Raw genomic sequence first — 12,727 nt, 5'->3', positions numbered from 1 at the left:
GGCTCTCATACCAATCTGCCCTCTAAATACAGATGTTAAAGGAAGATTCCATTGCCATGCCATTGGGCAGAAATCAGAGCAAAAGGCAGTCCTCACTCACTGGTTGGTTTGGTTTAGTTGCTAAGCCGTGTCCAACTCTTGCAACTCCATGGACTATAGCCCACCAGGCTCTTTTGTCCATGGGATGGGATTCACCAGGCAAGAACACTGGAGTGGGCTGCCATTTCCTTCTCCAGTTTTAGGATTATCTCCCTTCTTTTGTTGACTCTGAATCTAAATAGATACCACTATGTTCAAAGTTGGGAACAGAGACAAAAAGTTAGCATGGAAAGTATTAAAAAACAAAACAGCACAATAAAACATGAGAAAGGAAAAAAGTACTCCAGAGATTCAGAAACTTTCCATATGTGAATAACTTTGCTGGAGCCAGAAAAAATTTACAGGAAATTTATTGAGCATCTTAAGTAGAACTGAAGGACCTGAATGTATGGGAGAGGGGAAATAGAAGAAATAAGGTAAAATTTCAGTAATTGTTGAGTCTGGGTGATGGGTACTAATATAAATTTTCAAGTTTTTATAGCAAAAAGTTTTTTAAACTAAAGATCTATTAAAGATAATACTGGGTTGGCCTAAAGTTTCATTTAGTTTTTGATATCTTAGAGAAAAACTGAATGAACATTTGGGCCATCCCAATAAATTAACTCTGCAAATTTGCAATATATGACAATACATACAGCCACAAAAAATAATTTCACTTTAATATACGAGTGATATAAGTAAGAAAATTTTTTTCTTCTTTTTTAATCCTATTTATAATAGTAAGAAGGAATATAGTGGGAATAATATAACTTAGATAATAAAATCTACTCAGAGAAAATTTATAAAACTTATTAAAAGAAATAAAAAGAAATAAAGGAACCCCGAAACAGAGAAATACTCATGGACAAGAAGAGTAACTGTAGTGAAGATGGCATTGCTTTTCAAGTTAACTTACAGATTTAACACAACACCTAAAGCAGTATCACATTAACGGGTATAGGTAAAAATTTCTCATTTATATACTTCTTGTCATAACATTTCTTTTAAGCTCTTGGATTTTATGCATTAATTATACTTATGTTCTATATCTTATGAGGTTTTGACATCTTTGGGGGCTTTGCTGGCTGGGGAAGGGACTGCCCTTTAGGGCTTGCTAATTCCTGAGACAGGAAACAGTATGTTAGTTGGTGAGCCCAGCTTTCTTATACACCAACCAATTCAAACTCCGCACCACCAGCCACCTCCTTTAGCCAGCAGTCACACACAGGGCCAGCATTTCCCCTGCCCTAAATCTTCCCAAGATCAGATACCAGACAACAGGGACAGCCCTGTCCCCCAAAGTTCGCTGGAATTACTCAGATATCCTAATTTGTTTGCCTTTCTCTGCCTTGCTTTTTCCACAGAAAACATAACAAAAACTGTGACCTGTGCTTTTCCTCCCCTCCTCTCTTCCTTCAGGCTTCCCCGGTGGCTCAGATGGTAAAGAATCTGCCTGCAATGCAAAAGACTTGGGTTCGTATCCCTGGGCCGGGGAAGATCCCCTGAGAAGGGAATGGCTGGCTACCCTCACTAGTATTCTTGCCTGGAGAATTCCATGGACAGAGAGGAGGCTGGCAGGTTACAGTCCATGGGGTCACAAAGAATCAGACACGACTGAGCCAAGAACACTTTTCTCTTCCTTCAGACTGACTTTGGTGCACTCCCTTGTGGCCATGCCTGGCATGACATGCCTTTCATGTCTAAGACAGCTTTTATTACAATGGCATTGACCTAGTGTTTTCACTCAGTCATTTTTATAAATTAACTGCTGGGCACAACTTATCTTACTTTTCTGCATTCTTTGGCAATCACGTCTAGCTTTTTTTTAATGTCTAGGGTGTTTTTTTTTTTTTTTTTGTCAGAACAGCTGCCACTGCAAAAAATATTTATTTACAATGTCACAGTATTTTTGAGCATCTGTTGATCATTCAGTGGCTGCACAATGCATGAGTTCTGCTTCAAAACTCCTTCCACACAGGCATGCACTGCTAATTTGCTGGTAAAAGAAAAGAGAGAGAAGCTACAGAAGCCAGCTTGTTCATTCATTCCACAGCTTTTCTCTGAGTGAGGAATGGGAATACAAAAGTACCTGACATGTGACCCCAGCCCTAAAAGTGTCAAAATCCAGCTGCGTAAGTGAAACATGAACAGAAAATTCCTAAATTATCATAAAATGTAAATTTAACTTAGAGACAGCTCTTTTGCTTTCACATCCTTTTTAAGGTTCTCCCAGAGAGCTGTTTCACAGACATAATGCTGATACTAAAGTCCAACTTATAAAAGTGCTTACTTATTTTTGCAGAAGAGGGAAAACTGATTAGTAGGTATTTTCTGGGAGTAAAAAAAAAAAAAAACTATGCAAGATTGAGTCAAATCTCAAGACTTGTCAAATCTCAAGAGAGATTGTTCTCTTTTGCTACTCTTGAAAATATGACTCTACTGCATTTCACTTGGCTTCTAAGAATAGTTGCATTTTTTCTATTTTTAATATTTATTTATTTATGGCTGTGCTAGGTCTTCACTGCACATGACTTTCTCTAACTGCGAAGAGCTGCAGCCATTCTTCATTGCAGCGCGCTGGCTTCTCACTTCAGGGGCTTCTTCTGCTGTGGACCATGGGTCCTAGAGTGTACGGCCTCAGTAGTTGTAGCCAGAGACTTGGTTGTCCCGCAGTATGTGGGATCTTCCTGGACCGAGGATCGAAACGTCAAGGTGGTTCTCCAACCACTGCATCACCAGGGAAGTCCGCGTTTTTTTTCCTTTTAAACTAGGAAGCATGGCTGGAAAAGCAGAGGGAAAATACAAAACATACACATTTTTGTCAGGAAAGCTTTAGATTATATGCCAATAACAAAACTTACCCATCAAGGATATATATGCTGCTGCTGCTGAGTCACTTCAGTCGTGTCCAACTCTGTGCGACCCCATAGACCGCAGCCCATCAGGCTCCCCCGTCCCTGGGATTCTCCAGGCAAGAACACTGGAGTGGGTTGCCATTTCCTTCTCCAATGCATGAAAGTGAAAAGTGAAAGGGAAGTCGCTCAGTCGTGTCCGACTCTGTGCAACCCCATGGACTGCAGCCCACCAGGCTCCTCCATCCATGGGATTTTCCAGGCAAGAGTGCTGGAGTGGGGTGCCATTGCCTTCTCCGAAGGATATATATAAGCACAATTAAATTCATATAGAATCAATCTTTAGAGCTGGGTTAACTTCTAGCTCCGGGAGATGGTGGACTGGGAAGCCTGGCATGCTGCAGTTCATGAGGTAGCAAGAGTCGGACACGGCTGAGCAACTGAACAAAACCAACTTATATATTTATTTATTTCTGGCCACAAAGCATGTCAGATCTTGTTCCCTGAGCACAGATGGAACCCACACGCCCTGCAGTGGAAGCAAAAAATTCTAACCACTGGACCACCAAGGAAATCCCTAGGCATCTTTCGATGGGCTGGTCTGGGAGCTTTGCTCTTAACGCTTTCCCACACGGTAACTTTAAAATGCTGTGTGGGAAAACTAAATGCTGTGGGAACCCCATTCTCTATCCTTTCTCCTCAGACTTACCTTGTGAACGTACTCTTTTCACAGTCTGTCTCACGCACTTTCACTTATGTATCTGTGTCCTCCCACCAGACTATGAGCTCCTGGGGTGGCAGGATCTCTCTTTTTTTCTGTGAACTTACTTGTCGAACAGAACCTGACAGAAATGGCTCTAGCCCCTCTTTCTCACAAGATCCTCATCAAGCTGATTGGTTTACTTCACCTTTTCTGCTTTTCTACCTGCTGCTATGAACTTCACCAGGTGTTATTAAGCTTTCTCGTCTTTGGTAATCACATAAGTGCTATGGTATTTAATCATGGTTTTATTATTAAGTAAAGCTGTTGCGATTTTCATATATTTAAAAACTATTTGTCTATCTTTAACCATTGCTCATTTTTCTGTAGAGTTGTTTGTATTTCTCACCAATTTTTTTTTATTTATTTGGCTGTGTCGGACTTAGTCATGGCATGCATGATATTCCATCTTCATTGAAGCATGTGGTATCTGTAGTTGCAGCTAAAGATGTGGGATCAAGTTCAATGAACACAGATCAAACCCAGGCCCCCTGCACTGGGAGCACCGAGTCTCAGCTACTGGACCACCAGGGAAGTAGCATCACTGATTTAGTTTCTAAAACACCAGTTATTAATCTGTATTTATTATTTAGCTCATTAAAAGGACAATTTTCTAGTCCTGTAGAACTGTGTTCAATTCTTGGCTCTAGGTAATTATTATCATCCCTAAAATGAGAAGACAAATAATACTTCCTGTCTCATAGAGACAGTCACAGAAATGTTATGAGTATTAAATGAGAAAATTCATAGTGCACCTGGTATATAATTATAGGTACAATTTTTTAATGTTTACTATCATATTGACTATGCCAAAGCCTTTGACTGTATGGATTACAATAAACTGTGGAAAATTCTGAAAGAGATAGGAATACCAGACCACCTGATCTGCCTCTTGAGAAATTTGTATGCAGGTCAGGAAGCAACAGTTAGAACTGGACATGGAACAACAGACTGGTTCCAAATAGGAAAAGGAGTACGTCAAGGCTGTATATTGTCACCCTGCTTATTTAACTTCTATGCAGAGTACATCATGAGAAACGCTGGGCTGGAAGAAACACAAGCTGGAATCAAGATTGCCAGGAGAAATATCAATAACCTCAGATATGCAGATGACACCACCCTTACGGCAGAAAGTGAAGAGGAACTCAAAAGCCTCTTGATGAAAGTGAAAGAGGAGAGTGAAAAAGTTGGCTTAAAGCTCAACATTCAGAAAATGAAGATCATGGCATCTGGTCCCACCACTTCATGGGAAATAGATGGGGAAACAGTGGCAACAGTGTCAGACTTTATTTTTTTGGGCTCCAAAATCACTGTAGATGGTGATTGCAGCCATGAAATTAAAGACGCTTACTCCTTGGAAGGAAAGTTATGACCGACCTAGATAGCATATTCAAAAGCAGAGACATTACTTTGCCAACAAAGGTTCGTCTAGTCAGGCTATGGTTTTTCCTGTGGTCATGTATGGATGTGAGAGTTGGACTGTGAAGAAAGCTGAGTGCCAAAGAATTGATGCTTTTGAACTGTGGTGTTGGAGAAGACTCTTGAGAGTCCCTTGGACTGCAAGGAGATCCAACCAGTTCATTCTGAAGGAGATCAGCCCTGGGTGTTCTTTGGAAGGAAAGATACTGAAGCTGAAACTCCAGTACTTTGGCCACCTCATGCGAAGAGTTGACTCATTGGAAAAGACTCTGATGCTGGGAGGGATTGGGGGCAGGAGGAGAAGGGGACGACAGAGGATGAGATGGCTGGATGGCATCACTGACTCAATGGACATGAGTCTGAGTGAACTCTGGGAGTTGGTGATGGACAAGGAGGCCTGGCGTGCTGCGATTCATGGGGTCGCAAAGAGTCGGACACAACTGAGTAACTGAACTGAACTGATCATCTTTATTAGAAATAAAAACAATAACACAGTAATGAATGTCTATATTGGTATAGCATTTTTAAATGCCCTAAGTATTTTAACATCTTTTAAAATCTCTATGGCAATCCTGTAAAGTAGATAGGACTTTGCTGAAACAATGCCTCATTTGTGCTTTCTAGACTAGAAGAGTGAAGAGAGTTGCAGGTAAGGCTTTGAGGTCAGAGAGGAGATAGTCCAGGTAGGCTAGGTCTAGGAGCTCATTCAAATCATACCTTCTAAGTAATGAGAAAGCTCAATGCATAAGGCTGAACTTGAATTCAACAAACATGAAGGAACACTGAACAGGGGTTTTGCATAGTGTAACCTGGATGTCACCTGAGGTTTTCCTGAGATCTAGTATTCCACATTGTGGAACTCCATTGCATAGAATATTAGATCTCCACATCCACTCCAAGGAGTTCTGCAAATTCCTAGGAGGTTTACACTCTCATAGTCATTTGTGGCTCCAGACGCCTTCTTCCAGTGAATTGATACAGTTTGTGGATCATCTTGGCATCTAGCATGTGCTCTGGAATAAGGATATTGCTTTGATCCTGATAGAAATTTACTCCTGATATAAAATATCCAAAATAAAATAAAACAAACCACTAATATTTTTTCAAGACATAGTCTCTATGTCTCTAGCAACATTACCAAAAAAAGTGTGAGGGACAAAAGAATGAATCATGCTGTCAAAATGAAAAAGAAAAAAAACAACAAATTGCACACGAATAACCTTGTCCATCTGTTGGTCATCCACAATCAGGATTTTTTTTTCCCCTCTGGCTACTGTAACCCTATTGTCCCCAGATCCCGGCCCCACACCATCTCACCACCTCTTTTCTCATCTGTCCCTCTGTTCTCTTCTCTTTCCCAAGTCTCTTCTGGATTAGTCCTAGAAACTTCAAATTCTCCTTATTTTATTTTTTCGAACAATTTTTGATTCCCCTCAATCTTTGCTCCCAAACTTGGGCTCACATCTATATTTCCCAATCATTACTTGCTCAGCAGAACAAAAGGGATTTTCACGTAACCAATGTTTTTAGACTTTCTTTGTGTGTTGACCCCATTCTCTCACTTGTGGTTATACAACACTTTTTTTTTTTTTCCTCCATTACACCATCACTTAACATGTCAAACAGTACCAAATTCCCTGGTGGTCCAGTAGTTAATAATCTGCCTGCCAATGCAGGGGACATGGGTTCAATCCCTGGTCCAGGAAGATCCGACATGCCATGTGGCAACTAAGCCCATGTGCCACAACTACTGAGCCCAGGCGCCTAGAGCTGGCGCTCTGCAACAAGAGAAGCCACCACGATGAGAAGCCTGCACACTGCAGCAAAGAGTAGCCTCTGCTTGCGGAAACTAGAGCAAGCTCTCATGCAGCAACGAATACCCAGTACAGCCAAAAATAAACAAATAATAAACAAATAATTTAAAAAAATTTTACACAATACCAACATATTTGTCTCCATGTCTATCCCCAGTGCTCAAATGAATAAGTGAACACACTTTCTGGAGAGTAAAGATGAAGGAGGCTCCAGATACCAACACTATTTAGCCTAAAAACAAAAGATTAAGATCATCAGCCTGCGTTCACACACTATTGAAACCACTATCCAGTTTCATCAAAGAATGAAGAGTAGGAAGAGGCCAAACCCCAGTAGGAAGATAGAGACATACTACCCATGCATTGTCATTCTATTTTGTTAAGCTATTGTTCTAACTGGAATATATATTCATTGCCAAAATAATAAACATTACAAAAATATACAATTAATCACTGTCAAGAGAATGCATATGTTGTTGTTGTTCAGTCACTAAATTGTGTTTGACTCTTTGCAATCGCATGGACTGCAGCATGCCAGCTTCCCTGTCCTTAACTATATCCCAGAGTTTGCTCAAATTTATGTCCGTTGAGTCAGTGATGCTATTTAGCCATCTTGACACCACCCTTATGGGAGAAAGTGAAGAATAACTAAAGAGTCTCCTGATGAAGGTGAAAGAGGAGAGTGAAAAAGTTGGCTTAAAGCTCAGCATTCAGAAAATGAAGATCATGGCATCCGGTCCCATCACTTCATGGCAGATAGATGGGGAAACAGTGGAAACAGTGGCTGACTTTATTTTTGGGGGCTCCAAAATCACTGCATATGGTGATTCCAGTCATGAAATTAAAAGATCCTTACTCCTTGGAAGGAAAGTTATGACCAACCTAGACAGCATATTAAAAAGCAGAGACATTACTTTGCCAACAAAGGTCCATCTAGTCAAGGTTACGGTCATGTATGGATATGAGAGTTGGACTATAAAGAAAGCTGAGTGCCGAAGAATTGATGCTTTTGAACTGTGGTGTTGGAGAAGACTCTTGAGAGTCCCTTGGACTGCAAGGAGATCCAACCAGTCCATCCTAAAGAAAATCAGTCCTGAATATTCATTAGAAGGACTCATGCTGAAGCTGAAGCTCCAATACTTTGGCCACCTGATGCAAAGAGCTGACTCATTTGAAAAGTCCCTGATGCTGGGAAAGATTGAGGGTAAGAGGAGAAGAAGGGGATGACAGAGAATGAGATGGTTGGATGGCATCACCAACTCAGCGGACATGGGTTTGGGTGGACTCCGGGAGTTGGTGATGGACAGGGAGGCCTGGCGTGCTGCAGTTCATGGGGTCGCAAAGAGTCTGACACAACTGAGCAACTGAACTGAACTGATGCTCTGTCATCCTCTCCTCATTTTGCCTTCAACCTTTCCCAGAACCAAAATTTTGCAAAATTTGGAATAGACCAAATAGACAAATACGTATATACACACAAATTTCCAAATAAAAACTATGAGCTATGCCATGTAGGGCCACAAAAGACTGATGAGTCAGGGTGAAGAGTTTTGACAAAATGTGGTCCAATGGAGAAGGGAATGGCAAACCACTTCAGCATTCTTGACTTGAAAACCCCGTGAACAGAAAAGTCAAAAAGATATAACACTGAAAGATGAACCCCCCAGGTCTGTAAGTGTCCAAAATGCTACTGAAAAGAGCAGAGAAATAGCTCCAGAAGGAATGAAGAGGCTGAGCCAAAGCAGAAACACTGCCCAGTTGTGGATGTGTCTGGTGGTGAAAGCAAAGTCCAGTGCTGTAAAGAACAGTATTGCATAGGAACCTGCAATGTTTTTTCCACTAATCAAGGTAATTGGAAGTGCCATTAAACAGAGATGGCAAGAGTGAACATCAACATTTTAGGAATCAGTAAACTGAAACAGATGGGAATGGGCAAATTTAATTCAGATGACCATTATATCTACTACTGTGGGCAAGAATCCCTTAGAAGAAATGGAGTAGCTCTCATAGTCAACAAGAGAGTCCAAAATGCAGTACTTGGGTGCAGTCTCAAAAACAACAGAATGATCCTGGTTCACTTCCAATGCAAAACATTCACTATCACAGTAATCTAAGTCTATGCCCCAACCACTGATGCCACAGAAGATGAAGGTGAATGGTTCTATGAAGACCTGCAAGGCCTTCTAGAACTAACGCCAAACAAAGATGTTCTTTTCATCAGAGGGGACTGGAATGAAAAAGTAAGAAGCCAAGAGATACCTGGAGTAACAGGCAAGTTTGACCTTGGAGTACAAAATGAAGCAAAGCAGTTTTGCCAAGAGAATGCACTGGTCAGAGCAAACACTCTCTTCCAACAGCCAAGAGACAACTCTACACACGGACATCACCAGCTGGTCAATACTGAAATCACACGGATTATATTCTTTTCAGCCAAAGATGGAGAAGCCCTACACAGTCAGAAAAAACAAGACCAAGCTTACTGTGGCTCATATTACCAAGCTCCTTATTGCAAAATTCAGGCTCAAATCTAAGAAAGTAGGGAAAACCACTAGGCCATTCAGGTATGACCTAAAGCAAATCCCTTATGACTGTACAGTGGAAGTGACAAATAGATTCAAGGGATTAGATCTGATAGAGCGTCTGAAGAACTACGAATGGAGGTTCGTAACACTGTTTAAGAGGCAGTGATCAAAACCATCCCCAAGAAGAGGAAATGAAAAAAGGCACAATGGCTGTCTAAGGAGGCCTTAAAAATAGCTGAGAAAAGAAGAGAAGCAAAAGACAAAGGAGAAAAGGGAAGATACACCCGTCGGAATGCAGACTTCCAGAGAAAAGCAAGGAGAGATAAGAAAGCCTTCCTCAGTGATCAATGCAAAGAAATAGAGGAAAGCAAGCAGAATGAGAAATACTAGAGATCTCTTCAGGAAAATGAGAGATATCAAGGGAATATTTCATGCAAGGATGGACACATAAAGGACAGAGATGGTATAGACCTAACAGAAGCAGACGATATTAAGAAGAGGTGGTAAGAATACACAGAAGAACTGTACAAAAAAGATCTTAATGACCTGGATAATCACGATGGTGTGATCACTCACCGAGAGCCAGACATCCTGGAATGTGAAGCCAAGTGGGCCTTAGGAAGCATCATGACAAACAAAGCTAATGGAGGTGATGGAATTCCAGTTGAGCTATTTCAAATCCTAAAAGATGATGTTGTAAAAGTGCTGCACACATTATGCCAGCAAATTTGAAAAATTCAGCAGTGGCCGCAGGACTGGAAAACGTCAGTATTCATTCCAATCCCAAAGAAAGGCAATGCCGCAGAATGTTCAAATTACTGCACAATTGCCCTCATTTCACATGCTAGTAATGTAATGCTCAAAATCCTTCAAGCTAGGCTTCAACAGTCTGTGAACTGAGAACTTCCCGCTGTACAAGCTGGATTCAGAAAAGGCAGAGAAACCAGAGATCAAATTGCCAACATCTGTTGGATCATAGAAAAAGCAAGTGGATTCCAGAAAAACATCTACTTCTGCTTCATTGACTATGCTGAAGCCTTTGACTGTGTGGATCACAACTGTGGAAAATTCTGAAAGAGATGGGAATACCAGACCATCTTACCTGCCTTCTAAGAAACCTGTATGCAGGTCAAGAAGCAACAGTTAGAACAAGATATGGAACAATGGACTGGTTTCAAATTGGGAAAGGAGTATGTCCAGGCTGTACATTGTCACCCTGCTTATTTAACCTCTATGCAGAGTACAGCATGTGAAATGCTGGGCTGGATGAAGCTCAAGCCTGACTCAAGATTGCCAGGAGAAATATCAGCAACCTCAGACATGCAGATGATACCACCCTAATGGCAGAAAGTGAAGAAGAACTAAAGAGCCTCTTGATGAGGGTGAAAGAGGAGTGAAAAAGCTGGCTTAAAACTCAACATTCAAAAAATGAAGATCTGTTCCCATCCCTTCAAGGCAAACAGATGGGGGAAAAATGGAAACAGTGACAGACTTTATTTTGGGGGACTCCAAAATCACTGTGGATAGTGACTGCAGTCATGAAATTAAAAGAGGCTTGCTCCTCGAAAGAAAAGCTATGACAAATCTAGACAGCATATTAAAAAGCAGAGACATCACTTTGCCAACAAAAGTCCATATAGTCAAAGCTATGGTTTTTCCAGTAGTCATGTATGGTGAGAATTGGATCATAAAGAAGGCTGAGTGCCAAAGAATTGATGCTTTCAAATTGTGGTGCTTGAGAAGATTCTTTAGAGTCCCTTGGACAGCAAGGAGATCAAACCAATCAATCCTTAAATCAACCCTGAATATTCATTTGAAGGACTGATGCTGAAGCTCAAGTTCCAATACTCTGACAGCCTGGTGCAAAGAGCTGACTCAGCAGAAAAGACTGTGATGCTGGGAAAGACTGAAGCAAAAGGAGAAGAGGGTGGCAAAAGATGAGATGGTTAGATAGCATCACTGACTCAATGGACATGCTGCTGCTACTAAGTCACTTCAGTCGTGTCCGACTCTGTGTGACCCCATAGATGGCAGCCCACCAGGCTCCTCTGTCCCTGGGATTCTCCAGGCAAGAACACTGGAGTGGGTTGCCATTTCCTTCTCCAATGCATGAAAGTGAAAAGTGAAAGTGAAGTCACTCAGCTGTGTCCGACTCTTAGCGACCCCATGGACTGCAGCCTACCAGGCTGCTCCGTCCACGGGATTTTCCAGGCAAGAGTATTGGAGTGGGTGCCATTGTCTTCTCCACAATGGACATGAATTTGAGCAAACTCCAGGAAATAGTGGAGGACAGAGTTGGGGTTGCAAAGAATCAGACATGACTTAGCAACGGAACAACAATTCTTTAAGGTAAATAGTACATCATCCTTGGATACCTGGATAATTTCTAAGTAAGACAGAGAATAGAAAACATTGGTCACCAATCAAAAATACTTTAAAGTATTTTTATACGTTATAAATTGACCATCAATTATTTAGTAGAATGTTCCTATGTCCTTTTAACATGAGTGTTTACTGATGTACATCAGTTCTTAAGTCACCTGCCTTCTATGGTCACTTAAGTCACCATCTGTCTTTAACAGCACAAAAATTTATTGCTATGATTAAAGGTTATAACTAGATGGATAATTGAGACTAAACTAGATATTGTGCTGCACTCAGTCGCTTTAGTCATGTCTGGCTCTTTGCAACCTATGGACTGAGCCCACCAGGTTCCTCTGTCCATGGGATTCTCTAGGCAAGAATACTGGAGTGGGTTGCCATGCCCTCCTCCAGGGGAACTTCCCATCCCAGGAATCGAACCCATATCTCTGGCATCTCCTGGACTGTAGGCAGTTTCTTTACCCACTGAGCCACCTGGGGAACCCATTAGCACACCAAGGCCCCCTAGACCTTGTTCCCATTAGTTCACGGTATCAGAATGTGGAGAAGCAAGCCTACAGATGTCTCCTGACTACCTTCATAAGGCATGTAACTGGTCTGTTATCCACTGCCCACAGGCCTCCTGAATGCATGGTTTCTCCAGCCCTGCAGAGCCCCTTAAACTGCTGCTGTAAGCGACATATGCAGTAAGCAAGGGCACCGGTATAAAGACAAACGCTAATTGAATAGTGTCAGAGCAGCATGTCACACACTTCCATCAAGCACAGGATATGAAGTAAGTGTAGAACAGAACCAGAAGAGATCATGTCCTAGAGAGGGCTGGTAGGCACTGTGAGTGGGCTGTGCAGTGGTGTCCTGCGCACCAGCAGGAAGCCAAGAGATGCACTCTATACCATGTTT

The sequence above is a fragment of the Bos javanicus genome, chromosome 15 (genome assembly GCF_032452875.1).
Source record: "Bos javanicus breed banteng chromosome 15, ARS-OSU_banteng_1.0, whole genome shotgun sequence".
Lineage (NCBI taxonomy): Eukaryota > Metazoa > Chordata > Mammalia > Artiodactyla > Bovidae > Bos > Bos javanicus.
The sequence above is the reverse complement of the archived record's forward strand: the minus strand, read 5'-3'. Positions refer to the sequence as shown.